At 38.1% G+C, this 15,583-nt stretch overlaps 1 protein-coding gene and 1 long non-coding RNA gene across 2 annotated transcripts in view; one reads left to right on the top strand and one right to left on the bottom strand.

Annotated features, from left to right (window-relative positions):
- LOC126374250 (uncharacterized) overlaps positions 1–15,583 on the top strand; it is a 131,882-nt gene that overhangs the window by 1,156 nt on the left and 115,143 nt on the right. The gene's annotated exons all lie outside the window — the stretch shown is intronic.
- The window catches only part of LOC126374188 (adipokinetic hormone/corazonin-related peptide receptor variant I), a 108,196-nt gene that overhangs the window by 78,051 nt on the left and 14,562 nt on the right, over positions 1–15,583 (bottom strand). The gene's annotated exons all lie outside the window — the stretch shown is intronic.

Raw genomic sequence — 15,583 nt, 5'->3', positions numbered from 1 at the left:
TAGTGACGGCAGATCGTACTGTATCTATCATCATTTGTGTAAATTTGTTTTGTATGTTGTGTGCAATAAAGTATATTAGTATTGTATTGTATTGTTAAACTTACGTCGTCAAACGGCTAGCTATGGCGTCTTTTCATAGGATTGATCATACCTTGTTTTGTTGTTAAAAAAAATGTTTTGTTGTACAGTCATGAGCAATATAATGTACCCACTATAGTACTCTGTCGCACTAACATATTTGACATTTAGTGCGACTTTCAGTTCAATTTGTCAAAAAAGTTAATGTGACATGGTACCAAAGTGTATAATATTAATGCTCGTGACCGTACCGTGGTTATACCAAAACAAATACGACATGAGAGGCCATTTTTGAAAATGTCTGTAAAGTGAGTCAAGTCTCTGGCCTTAAATAAGTAATATAATGTCGTACCCACTGTAAAACCCTGTCGCACTATAATTTTTGGGCTTTTTAGCGGGAAACGGGAACGGGACAGTTGCTTTCTTCATTGAGTAATCTAAATAATTAATACGAAGTGGTTTTTTTGTGGTTAATGATCGCATTAAGTTAGTCGGAAGACATTCGCGAGTGTTATTATATTGGAGTATTCAATAAACAAAGTGTATCTGCCTATTTTCGCTTCGTGCTAGGAAGCCGCTTCATAGCTCAAAAGTTTATGCGGACTTTTGAGTTAATTCGTTTGGGGTTCGGAGTAGGAGTCTACTCCGAGGGTGGGGGCTTAGGTTTCATCATCATCATCATTCATCACCTTTCACCATTTCATTAATCATCAAGAAAAAAATACGTAAGACATGGCTGTATGGGCATAGTTCCCTTTGCCTTACCCTTCGGGGAAAACCAAACCAAAAAAAAAAAAAAGTCGGCGATGTACTCATTTCAAAGAGGAGTTAATTTTATAATCCGAGCGATTCTCAGTGGTTCCAAATATCTTATCGTCACTGGAAAGGCAAAATTACGTAAGCGCCAAAAGGCCATTTCGAGAAAAAGCCGTTTAAAGTTTCATTTTTTCGTTTTTTTATCATAACTTTTTACCCAATTATCCAATTTAGATGATGTCAATGTAAGGTTACATTGTTTTTTAATTTTCTATGTCCAGGAATACATATCATAACAGTTGGATTGCTATTTTAGGATATAGTGGCGCTTACGTAAAAATGACTTCAGTTTACAGTAAAGCAAATTTACTTAACCGCCATCTGGTTAAAATATTATTTGGAAGCAAAATTACTTACAGCTCTTACGACAATGCATACGAGAAGGACAATATTTCTTTAAATATAATGATACTGTAATGTTAGCGGAGTAAAAGTTACTGTAACGACTCTTACATATCTGCTTTCATTATGTGAAAATTGCCTAAAAAGTGATCGATTGATTATGTCAGTTCACCAAAGATTCTTTAAAGTAAGTTTTTGTAATATCTTACATGGGTAAAAAGACGTAAGAGACAAATAATTATTCTTAATACCTCCTTAAATTACTTATTACTTCAATTGATTTATAAAAATAGCTATTAAAATACTGAAGTGCCAGAAATAAAGTTACATAAAATATAAGTAATAGCGTACAAACCGTTATCTGTATGTAAAAGTTTCTTATTAACACTTTCAAGGACAGAACGTATACGGACGTTCCGATTCCAAGGTGTCATACTACCTATTATGAACCACCAATGACCCATGGTCTCTGTCTGTGAAAGGGTTAAACGGTTTTATTTAGCTAAACCCGTACGGTATTTATTTGTATCAAAATTAGGAATTGCAATTTAAGTACCTTCCTGTTGTCAGATTGATCTGAAATTTGGTACACACCTTTAATTCCGATGTCAATACAATATAATAAAATCAATAACATTATAAATCTAAGATGGCCGCCGGTACAAAATGGGGATTACATATTTTTCCACAACCCCCTCAATATGGGTATCAAATGAAAGAGCTACACAAGTAGAATACTGTGATTATGTCAAAATTTCAAATCCAAGATGGACGATATTACAAAATGGCTGAAAGAAGGATGTTGCCCTTAATTTTGTCATTGGCATCCACCGTCCATAAAATGCAGGGCAGCACAGTCGACCATGCAGTAGTATATTTGGGCTCAAAATTGTTTGAATTAGGACAAGCATACGTGGCTCTAAGTCGAGTCAAGTCTCTGGAAGGGTCAAGTCTTTTTAATTCCTCAATAATTTCTAATTCCTCAATAATTCCTCTTATTGTTTTTCAAAGTATTTACCACGAAGTTTAATACACTTTTCCATTCGCTCGAACCAGGTATTATAACATTTATTCCACTCCAAAGTAGAGGTGTTCATAATGGTTGACTTGAAAGCGTTGGCCGCTTCTTCACCGCACTGGAACCTTTGACCACGAAGAGTTTTTTTTTTATTTTAGAAAATGTAAAGAAATCATTGGAGCTTAGGTCAGGACTATATGGAGGATGGTCAAGGATTTCTACGTTTTCCTGCTTCAAATAATCGTTTGACGAGCGGTGTGTGAGCTTGCGTTGTCATGGTGCAGCATCCTGCACCCCTGCGCATCATCATGCGTCGCTTTGGGTTAGATTTTCGAAGTTCGGCGATGACTTGTGGTAAACAAATTGTGGTATACCAATCCGCATTAACCGTCCTACGATCTTCAAGTGCAATTGTCGCAACATGACCGATTTTCTCCACGAAGGTAGCCACCATCTTCTTTGAAGTGCTTCGAGAGCGAATAACTTTAGTCGGCTTTGACTCGTTTTGAAGACCCAAACTGTGGATTGTTGTTTGGAATCAGGATACGTCACCACTGATGATGTTGTACACGTGATTTGACTCTCCTCGGTTGAACCTCTGAAGAGTTTTCTTACACCATCTAACGCGGGCCGCCTTATGATCGTCAGAAAATGCGGGATGCAACGGCAAACTAGTTTTCTCACACCAAGTGCCTCATTCAATATCATTTGAATGGTTGTCCCTGAAATGCCTAATAACGCCTCTATCTCTCGGTATGTCACATGACGATTTTTGAGGATTAGTTGTCTCACAGCAACGATATTATCTTCAGTGAAGGCGGATGTCCACGCTCGAATTCTAAATACCAGCGTTCGATGGTCCGCAGACATGGCACTTCATCGTGGCGTAGAGATTTTAACTCTTTGAAACACTGAAGTCGCGGTAGGCCTCTTCGAAAGTTATAGAAAATTTTCCTTTGTAAGATTCATTTTCGGACGTGACCTGACAGATTCAAACCAACGCTGTGACTAAACAATTGCATTAATCCTAATGCTTTCAACTGTTTTGATATTCGAAATTCCAACAAATTTGAATTTTTGGTTCTCAATTCAAAATTGGCCCTAAATATGCAAACGACAGAACTTAAAAAGTATAACAAAGTCGCTTTTTCTGTCCCTATATCCTTATGTACGCTTAAATCTTTAACATTACGCAATGGATTTTGATGCAGTTTTCTTTAATATATAGAGTGATTCAAGAGGAAAGTTTATATATATATAATAACATCCAATAAATAGTGGAGAAATACTGTTATATTTTAAAATTTTAATCATCATCATCATCAGCCGTATGACGCCCACTGCTGGGCATAGGCCTCCCCCAAGGATCTCCACGACGATCGGTCCTGCGCTGCCCGCATCCAGCGGCTTCCCGCGACCTTCACCAGATCGTGGGTCCACCTTGTAGCGGGCCTACCCACTGAGCGTCGTTCGACACGTGGTCGCCACTCCAGAACCTTTCCGCCCCATCGGCCATCGGTTCTCCTCGCTATGTGTCCTGCCCACTGCCACTTCAGCTTTGCAATTCTTCGAGCTATGTCGGTGACTTTAGTTCTCCTGCAGATCTCCTCATTTCTGATTCGATCGAGCAGGGAAATACCGAGCATAGCTCTCTCCATTGCCCGCTGAGCGACACCGAGCCTCCTCACGAGACCCATAGTAAGCGGCCACGTCTCACTGCCGTAGGTCATCACTGGCAACACGCACTGGTCAAAGACTTTCGTCTTGAGGCACTGAGGTATTTTGGACGAGAAGATATTCCGCAGCTTCCCGAACGCTGCCCATCCGAGGATTCGACGAGAGATCTCTTTCTCGAAGTTGGACTTACCTAACTGGATTATTTGTCCTAGGTAAATGTACTGGTCTACAACTTCGAGTGTAACGTTCCCAACCTGAATTGGAGTGGGTGCGACATGGTCGTTGGACATAATTTTTGTCTTTGCCATGTTCATGCTAAGACCCACTCGTTGGGTGGGAAAATTTTAATATGATGTCGTAAATAATTTCCTTTTTCCTCAGCATTGCACCCGAGCGAAGCCGGGCGGGTCGCTAAGAAATTATAAAATCAATTCTAAAATAGTTTTACTTTTAGATCTATTGTTAAAAAATAACTTCCTGGGAAACTTACTGCTAGCCCACAAACTTGCTTAATAACAGCATAAAAATGCGAAGTCAAATTTACGTACACGCCTTATTTATTCTAAATACTGTAAGTCAAAATTACTTATTCGCCATTCACTGCATAAACATGCTAAGACATTTTTTCTTATACGCCTTACTTATTTTAAAAGCTGTAAATAAGAAAGACTTATACATAATTTAATTTTTATTTTCAGTAGTCCAAAATTACTAATAAAATGATACTTTTCAAACTATAGAATGCCAAATTTACTTAAAGTTAATATGTAGTTATTATATAGGAACACAATATTACTTATACACCAGTCACGAAAAAAACACCAAAATCTTGTCGTTTAAGAAACTGAAACTGAAAAAAATCAACTTTTTTTAAATTTACGTAAGCGCCAAAAAAGTGCTCGTATCGCAATGCTACCCAGACAGATCGACGCAGAATGAAACGCTGATTCCGAATATATAAAAAACCCAAAATACCTATTTTGGCGCTTACGTAATTTTGCCTTTCCAGTGACGTTATGATTCCTACAAAGCTAATAAAGATAAAGCTTTCCAATCTTTTGTAAATTCAAATAACTGAACGCGAGGACAGTAAATGCTGGCCGTGGCACATACTGTGGTTTTTTCATGATATAAGAAAACCAGAGGGGTTAAAATAGCCACATCGAAGCAATTCATTGAAGAAAGCAATATTGCTACTTGACAGTTGTTTGTACTGCGCACTTAGTTTACTTTTATATGCGCAAATGTCAAATTGCAATATTGCTTTCTTAGATGAATTGCTTGGATGTGGCCATTTTAACCCCCCTAGTATGCTCAATCCCATAACAAGCCGCCATTGCTAGCCCATTGATGACGTAAGTATTACCATTCAACTGTTATCTTCAACATGCCAAGGACGCAAATTTAATTATTGAAAATTAAATGAATTACTGACTTATGTATTTAATTACTATTATTTGTCACATATTTAAAAAACGCTGTAAGAACCCGGTATTATGTGTTTTAATTGTGATAATAACCGCGTAAACCTCAAACAATAGATATAGGTTAAACCTTGGAAAAGAAAATACGAGTATGATAGATTTTTATATTATTCATCAACAATAAATCATCAGCAATAATCATCAACTTGCCTGTACTATCTGTTTTCTTTGTATGTTTCTTGTGTCTGTTTCATTGTGTACAAATAAAATAAATAAATAAATAAGTACATATGACTCGGCGTCATTTTTGTAAGGCTCTACTCAGTTAGCAAAAAGGACAGGACCGACCGAATCGAATTTTGCATTCATTGCTTTTTTGACAGACAAAGGCCTTGTCCATCATAACCAGCGTTTTGACATATTTTCTCCTTTGATCTAATTTATTTTGGCGTAGAAGCATCTACCTCTTCTGCATCAACGCCCATTGAACTTGTACTCTATCTAATAAGGAATTTGTTTTCTTCAAGGTTTTGCCTCTTCCTTTCTGATGCGAACAGCAAAGGACTGGAACTGTCTGCCGTTGTCTATTTTTCCAACTGGTTATAAAAAAGAGCCTTCAAAGCTTGAGTGGATAGGCATTTGTTGGGTAAGCGTGATCCATCCTAGATAACATTGTCACTTACTATCAGGTGAGATTGTTGATTTCCAAAAAAAGGACTTAACAAATACCAACTTAGGGTAAGATGCTTGCTCGCTAAGGTAACGTCTTACCACCTTACAAATAAAAAATAAACCAGGGATGAACGTGGGTTTCAGTGGAAAGTGATCAAAGCTTTAATGTTAGATATAGGGAGAGGAGTGAAACAACTGCTTTATTCTAACAAAGGGTGTGCGCGGTTAGCAGCTTTTTTTTGACGTGACTTTTGTAGATTTGCCGCAGATGGCATTAACTACTTGGCCGGACAAATGGGGAGCGCTGAAGACTCTCACCCGGTACAACGTTTAAGACAACAGGCCTGAGGGTGCCCAGTTGGGCGCGAACCTCGGCTCAGGGCGTCTGAGAGGAAAAATATTTGAAAGAATTAATCGACCCTAGTGGGTCGATAGCGATAAGCGCTGAATGAGGGAAATCGTCGACCACGCCGGCGGGGTCGGTATCGGGGCCCAGCGGTTAGCAGCGCACACAAACATACATCATACACAACATTTCCTCCCCATATTTATGAACTAAATCTTAACTAAAGTACTGTTTACAGAAAAGTTAAAGAGCTAGAATAAAGCTCGAGGCAAATCTACAATAAATATCGAATTCACGAGAAATTTCGAGACAATTATAAGTTCACGGTAGGCTCCAATGTAGTTTACAAAGAAATAAAATTCTTTTTAGTACGTAACAAGACATTAACAATCGTTTGTCAAGTTCTCCTTGAATTCCGCAGACGTCGTCGTCAATTGAGGGAATTAAACTCTATTGGTTGTCAACACCTGATCGATCGGGTCCGGAATTCTCGTGAATCTATTGTGTAATGAGAGTAATATTGTTACTTTTTAACGAGGCATTCACTACTTGGCCGGACAAATGGGAACGTTGGGGGTTCTCACCCGGTAAGTCTAATAAATTCAATTGTCTTATAGTGAAAACTGCGTAAGCGCTTTTTTGGAAACATCACATCAACAGAATGTGATTGAAAATAAACTCGATTTTTTTAGAGAGAGAGTAAAAATTGAGACCATTTTGACCTGTATTGAAACTAGTTTTTGTCTATTGGGAGGTTTTGTTAACAAAAAACACACACGAAAACGACTTTTCAAAAAAGCGCCTAGGTGGTTTGGCGACGTTATAATTAGTGGTTAGTGGTTAGAGCGTTAGGCTCACGATCTGGAGGTCCGGGTTCGATTCCCGATGGGGACATTGTCGAAATCACTTTGTGAGACTGTCCTTTGTTTGGTAAAGACTTTTCAGGCTTGAATAACTTGTTTGTCCGAAAAAGTAAGATGATTCCGTGCTTCGGAGGGCACGTTAAGCCGTTGGTCCCGGCTATTAGCCGTAAAAACACCTCCACCAACCCGCAGTGGAGCAGCGTGGTGGAGTATGCTCCATACCCCCTCCGGTTGATTGAGGGGAGGCCTGTGCCCAGCAGTGGGACGTATATAGGCAGTTTATGTTATGTTTATGTATTATATTTTTTAACATGGCTTTTTCGATGTTTTTATTATGTTAAATATTTTATATTTACCTACACCTTATAAAGATAAAGGTTACATAGGTCCTTAGGTTAGCAATACAGAAGTTCTTTCTTATTGGCTATGCGTTGTCCAGCATACCAACTCACTGAATCTCATTATATTCATCAATATTAAAATTATTTCTAGGGAGAGCATTTTTGGAAAAGGTACTACTTATAATATTACTTCTACTATTAGATATACTATTTATTTTCACAATTGGAAAACTTATCCTCAATCCAATTCGAAAGTACAGCAATTTCCACGTATGCTACACGAACACGAATATATTACTTTCGAAAGTAATATTTTCCACTAAACATCCTAATGAATTACAGGAAATGTTTTTTGTAAAAAGGAGAAAAATAAAAGGAGTGAAGGCAAAATTAAATATCCCTTGTTTCAGTCTGTTTATATTTATACGTTTGTAACACAACCCAGCAATTTTCTGTTAAACAGTTACCTATAATAAATTCTCAACAAAAACAACGTCATAAATCAATATTTGTCTTAATTAACGAGTCGTATAATTATCTAAGAGACACGATGCGCCGCTGTCATACTTTATAATTGTTGAGATATTATCACCAGCCCATTAACGTCCCCACTGCAGGGGCACGGGCCTTCCCTATGGATGGATAGGGAGATCAGGCCTTAAACCACCACGCGGGCCCAGTTTGGATTAGTGGTTATTAACGACTGCTAATGCAACCGGGACCAACGGCTTAACGTGCCTTCCGAAGCACGGAGGAGCTCGGGATGAAAACTTTTTTTTTGTGGTCACCCATCCTATGACCGGCCTTTGCGAATGTTGCGTAACTTCAACAATCGCAGACCGAGCGCGTTTACCGCTGCGCCACCGAGCTCCTCATAATATAATTGTTGAGATACTTAATAAAATTATATTATTTAATACGGTACGTTACGGCGAGTCTTTTTCGGCTGCAGCTGAAAATCAGTCAAATCAACCTCATCTTACTTATATAATCTAGCTACAGCTATAGCTTTGGCCGAGCTGCAACATTATTTCATACATGTGTAAATATGTTTTTATGCCGAATAAATATTTTTACATACATACTTAAACTCACGCCTATTTCCCACCGGGATAAGCAGAGACTATAGAATTCCATTTGCTTCGATCCTGACACACTTCTCTTGCGTCCTCCACATTCATCAATCGCTTCATACACGCACGCCGGTTCAGAGTAGATCGTACTAAACCTTTTCTAAGGACATCTCCAATTTGGTCAATGTAAGTCCTTATCGGTCTTGCTCTGCCAGACCTACCATCAACTTTCGCAAAGAAATAAAAATAAATAAATAATAAATCTTTTTCTTTCTTTCTTTACGGCCAGTGGCTTCACGTTGCATGTATCTACTGTTTATTTATTTATTACGGATAACTTACAAACAACACTGCAAGCTAGCTCAATTACAAGTAGCCACAGCATGGACAGTCAGGTGAACAACAAAAATAAAACATAAAGTTCATTATACGAATCGTTAATTCCTTTTTTAAATGAATTGCTTCGATATGGCCTTTAAACTTTCTGGTTGCAATTAATTTACTGTCGGCAACTGAATCCCAAATAATTTCCCGCTGGTGGAGCAACCATGGTGTCTTAGTGAGACAGGGCCCTTAAGGATAGTAGGTATCTTGTAATATCATTGTTTAAGGGATTGTTTACACTTCCTAAGTCTACTATAGTCATGACTACATTATTACATCGTAGACGAAAACAACCGCAGTGGAGCAGCGTGGTGGAGTACGCTTTTACACCCTCTTCGGTTGATGGGGTGAAGGCAGCAGTGAGACGTATGTAGGCTGTGTTCGTGTAACATTGTTATGTTACACGAATACGAGTAACCGATTTTAAAGTAATATTTTCCACTAAACATCCTAATGAATTACAGGAAATGTTTTTATACACTGTATACTTAACGGATTTCTTAGAAAAATATTAATTAAAGGACAATAATATTAGGTAGGTGCCTGTACCTACGTATTGTACGAGTTGATATCAACTTTTTTTTTAATAATTTTTCGACATTAAATTCCATATGATACTCGTAGCAACTCAGCATCATGGTCAGAATCACTCCCCCTCAGTATTCGTTACGGCATCTCTAACAGCCATATGTACGGTCACGAGCATTAATATGTATACACTTTGGTACCATGTCACATTAACTTTTTTGACAAATTGAACTGTAAGTCTCACTAAATGTCAAATATGTTAGTGCGACAGAGTCCTAAAGTGGGTACTTTATATTGCTCATGACTGTACTCGTATCGAATTTTTCATTGTAAAAGTATAGAATTGAGAAAAATTCAAACAAAAACACAAACAAAACAAATATTGCGACGGAAAATTCCACTTGACATTAACTCAGAGTCATAACCTGAATCATCCCCTTTAGTATTCGTTACGATGTCACTAACACCTACTGTACACCTACTGTATACTGAAAAAATAAGAAAGAAAGAAGGTAAATAACCTCAACCAATTTGGCCAGACTGATTGACATAAGTCAAGATAACCGTCTCAAATTGTGAGATTTATTTAAATAGACGGGTCGATCAGTAGCTGACCTTTGAACTCAATGTACACAAATTCAGGAGCGGCGGATTTCGCAGTGTCCGAGATTACAAAGTCCCGATTAACGGCCTGAGGACCTACCCAAGATGCATTCGCTTCTTTACCACAGACCGCAACCATAGAATAAAGAATAATAAGTAGTATACATTGTTTTAAGTTTACGCGGTTATTATCATAATTAAAACACATAATAACGGGTTCTTACCGCGTTTGAATCAGGGATATGAGACCCCCGATATTTCGATACTGTTGCAAGTGCCATGATCACGGGATGACTGATGACAGATATGTCTGCCCGTAGAAAGTTATGGATCTACCTACTCCACTGATTCAAATCTCATATCCCTGATTCAAACGCGGTAAGAACCCGTTATTATGTGTTTTAATTATAATCATCATCAACAGCCGTATGACGCCCACTGCTGGGCATTATAATAAGTACTATGTTTTTCTATACGGTAGTTGCAATAACTCTCCGCCCAGTATCAATTCGTAGCTAGATTTACTTCATCCCCTCAGGTTACCACAGGTGAAATCTCAGTTGAAGTGTAGGTATTCTCAGTTCATCTTAGTCTCAGTTGTGTTTCTTTCAGAGAAAACAGAATCACAGAAGCCGCTATCATAAAGCTTTTCGCTAAAGTCACCTCCACCATTCTGATGTCAACCTTTCTCAGTTGAGGCGACCCTAAGGATGGCCTCAAACTCGGCTCAAAGTCGATGTTCCTAGAGTGCGACTCTGTTTTATCTCCAGTTTACTCCAATGAGGCATGACATCATTATTTTTGTATTATTATGTTGGCAGTATGATATGCTCGAGTCCACTGAGTAACGTCCTCAAGTCGAGGACGTAAGGCCAGGCGCGCACTACGAGTTTTTCGCCGCGCGGCAGAAAAAAGCAGCGGCATAATGACACACTGTAATACTGTACCAAACAGTTTTAAATTGTATTGCGCGCACTTGGGGCAGAGCCACCGCAGCGGCGCAGTATTACAGTGCGACATTATGCCGCTGCTCTTTTCTGCCGCGCGGCGAAAAACTCGTAGTGCGCGCCTGGCCTAAATGTCATTTTAAATAGGTACCAAAATGCTGTCAAGGCCAAGTTTCGAGTTAACATCTAAGAACACGTGTGTGAGTCTCTCAGTCGCCATACTACATTTTATTTGTCAATCCTTTATTAGCAAATGAAACAGCCAATAATAACTTAATAAGATTTAAATGTCTAGCGTCTAAACCGATATTGAAGGTGTCTGAAACAGTTTCCTTCCAATGTTTGTATCTCAATTCTAAAATAGACGAGTATTAATCTATATTTTTAAGGAATGTTAGGGCTGCCGATACTTGTAATAGTATCTGGATTTAAAAATTAAAAAGCATATAGATTAAATATTTTTTTAAAGTGATAGGGTTCTAGTCTCCGATACAATATCAAAGCATTTCTCGGATACAATATATCCGAGATATGTACATCCGAGAAATGCGTTTCGGAGGTATCGTATGTAATTTAACCTGTATTGGGCTAGTTTTTAATCCGCGGGTTGGAATGTCACACAGGCAGTCGCTTAAAAAAAGACCAGACCTGTCAAATCTTCAGGTTATACGGGGAGAGATGATGAACTTATAAAACGTGTTTTCTCGTTAACCTAATTATTTTGTTATGTACTAGTTAAGTCACTTTTGTAACTTAGATTTTATTTTGGTGCAATAAAGTGTATTTGACACTTAATAAGACACGACGAATTTATCAAAAACGTCATAGAAGGAAAGCTACAAGGAAAGAGAGGAAAGGGAATACCAAGAAAAGCTTACATGGAACAGATTAAAGAGAAGGTGAACGTCGTGTCTTATAAGGAACTGAAAGAATTCACCTTTGATAGGCAAGAATGGAAAATGCTACACCGACAAGAGCGTGGCTCTTAAATTAGTGATGATGAAAGTGTATTTGAATTTGATATCTGTTACTTACAACGTATGGCAACCCTAACATAGAGGTAAACAGTTATATTAAGCAAATACAAGTATTACAAATAATAGTAATACCGCTTATCAAAGTCCATTAAGTATGTTGATTTAGACTGCTTGATAACCTCCTCATCCCATTTTAATAATATAAGTGAGTATAATACTTAACTCTGATACGCAGTGTCCATATTATGAGAAGGCCAATTCCATTACTTCAATATAAACTAATATTAGTAGGACGAAGATAGTTCGTTTCGGTATTTTTCTTAATATCATTCATCATTTATTTTCATTTAAGTAAGTAAGTATATATATAGCATGCAATCTTGATTATTTAGTTCTCTCAATCAGCGCTTATCGCTATCGACCCACTAGGGTCGATTAATTCTTTCACATATTTTTCCTCTCAGACGACGCCCTGAACCGAGGTTAGCTCTCAACTGAGCAACTCTCAGGCCTGTTGTCTTAAACGTTGTTCCGGGTGAGAGCCTTCAGCGATCCCCATTTGTCCGGCCAAGTAGTTAATGCCCTCTGCGGCAAATCTACAATAAGTCACGTCAAAAAAAAAGAAATATTATTTAGTAGACGTAATACTCATTCTATTTCTCTTTTGTTTTGTATTTTGTTTTTTCCTGTTTGTGGAATAAAGTATTTGTTATGTTAATAAAACGAATTATGCTTCGACCCGCAACATAACATACCGCGCCGCGCGCTGTGCGAATTACATTGAGGGCTCCGAACAATAGCGGTACAACGTTTGTCCACGTAGATAGCATTCGCTGTGTCTATTGGCCAAAGCCGATATAACTCGCTTAGTGTGCAACGCGGTTTCCGTGCCGCGGGCGCTGGGTTACTTAAAAATAAAAGGACTAAAGAAAGAATTAAATCTTTCAACACGGGTGGACGGGTCAGACAGACTACACTAAAGATTACAGACATTTTAATTTGTCCAAGCTCGAGACTTACTCTGCTTTTAATTATAAATAATGACCCCCCTTTCCTGTATCATTTTTCACTTTTATTTATTTTAGAGACTATGCTAGACTGAGAGCGAATAAAAAAAAACATATTCTTGCTTATTTTCCTTGACATGTTAAAAGCCGATCCTGTGATCAACCAGGCCGTGTGCTGATCATCTGTCACCCTATAACGATGTCAATGATAGTGATGTAACGATATCCTCGGTTAGCAACACGAAGAGTGTTTCCAACTTTAATTTCGAACTTTGGGGTTTACCAACCCGAAAACCCCAAAGTTCCATCGAAGAAAACTAAGTATTCCATAACAACAGTAGTCACATAGTGCCACAGCAAGTGATTGTGTGTGTATTCGATTGACTATTTCGGGGTAATTTTCACCACAACCAATAAATACACAACACTCTCGCGTCGAGGAGACAACTTCTAGCTGTGAACATGAGCTACGAGTCTAGCATCGAACATCCTCCCGTTCATGGCAATGGCGCCCAAAGTGGGGCCCATAGAACAAGTCTTAGGCTAGAAGTCTTTGATTCCTCTCTCCTATCAATGATCAGGCCTCTAATCAGGCCTCCCGTCCGAGTTAGTGGCGCCCAACGTGGGCCCATAAAATAAGTCTTAAGCTAGAAGTCTTTAATTCCTCTCTCCTATTAATAATTAGGCCTCACGTACGAGCCAGTGGCGCCCAACGTGGGACCCATAAAACAAGTCTTAAGCTAGAAGTCTTTGATTCTTCTCTCCTATCAATGACCGAGGTTCCTGCCCATGTCAAACCACAGTTCATCATATTCATCTTAGAACTTCATTACAAAAGTGACTACAAGTTGCTTTCTAGTAAATAAGGAATTATGTAATAAAATGTAGGGCCTTGTGGAATTATTAAACTATATTCGTTAAAATGATTAGTGCCAAAGTTATCATAACTACTCTAATTAATAATGGTTATTTGGTTATTACAACTATTTTCGTATACTACAATATTTGAGTAACTTGTTCTATATATTTTGGAAAAGCAGGTCTTTTTTTATAGTGTTTATTTATAGTACGCAAAAGTTTTAATTAATACCTAGTTTTCTGTGTTGTTTGATATTGTGCTTTATGTTGTGTGGCGTCCTTCAATAATAAACTTTCTTTTTGTTCTTTCTTTCAAAAATACTATCTTTTATCGCTGATTTCATTTCCCCACCGAATCGCTTGAATGTGGACCAACGATTCTATGGAATTGATAGTATGTGGATTGAATACGCCTAAAATTGTTTATGAGGTAAGTATCTTCTTCTAATCCTTTTATCCTTGTTGGGATGTAGGACTCGATTTCCACTCCTCGCGATCTTATCGATCTCAGCGATTGATTTGATCTATAAAGTATAAAAAATGTGTCTAACCTATTTTCATTTTCCGGCATTTTCAAAAAGACTAATGTAAAAAAACACAGTTATTTCCCTTTTAAAAAGCAACCCGCATATTCGCTGTACGGTAGTTAAAAGTGTCGCTTTGGTATTCGATTTGTCTTTTTTTTTTATTTAGCACAAGTCAACTAGAGAACTATAGATTCGAACCCGGGCCCTCCGGATCGCACAATGGTCAACCACTAGACTACAGAGGTCGTTACTATGCCGTTACTAAGTCGAAAGAAACATTATCGCACGTGAGTTGAAGGCGAGCCTACTTTAAACACACAGTTCGTCTTACACGAGCATTACGTTACTTCTAAAACATCGTCAATATTAGCAATTGATTAAAGACAACAGCTAATACTCCTGGCTATAGACAACAGAAGCAAAACAAATAAGCTAAACAGCTTACTTAATCTGTGGCTTATCCCAATTAGTATCCTGTGGGAAGACAACACATATTATAATCCCTCGATTACGTATTAGTACAAGCAAGTAATATATCTTTAGGCCGGATTACCATTTTGATTCTGCACACATTACATAACATCACATACATTTTCTAGTAAGGGAAAGGAGAAGAGGTTGTTTCCCTTTCTAACATCTTGGACTATCAATCCGTCGTGTCAGAATGCAGATCTCGATCAGACACAATGTAAAATCTATTGTCTGGTATCTCGACATACAATACACGGTGTTAGTGATATCGTAACGACTACTCAGAGGATGATTCAGACCATGATTCTGAGTTAATATCAAGTGGAGTTTTCCGTCGCAAAATTCATGAATGTTTTTATATTTTAAATTATTTTCAATTCTATACTTTTGCAATAGAAAATTCCACTTGATATCGACTCAGAATCATGGCCTGAATCATCCCTCAAAGTTTTCATGTGTGTGCGTGTGTGTGTGTGTGTGTGAACTGCCTCATATGAGAATCGCCTTACAGTTCCATCTTACAGAAGCAGGCTTGATTCTCCAAAAAACTTTGCACTAAGAGGAAAAGCTGATATTAAAAAAGTTTCCTACCACAGATCGTAAATCCTTTTAATATTATCTTGGAGACCCC

Source organism: Pectinophora gossypiella, chromosome 17, assembly GCF_024362695.1.
Source record: "Pectinophora gossypiella chromosome 17, ilPecGoss1.1, whole genome shotgun sequence".
In the NCBI taxonomy this organism is placed as follows: domain Eukaryota; kingdom Metazoa; phylum Arthropoda; class Insecta; order Lepidoptera; family Gelechiidae; genus Pectinophora; species Pectinophora gossypiella.
This window is presented reverse-complemented; position numbering and strand designations above follow the sequence as displayed.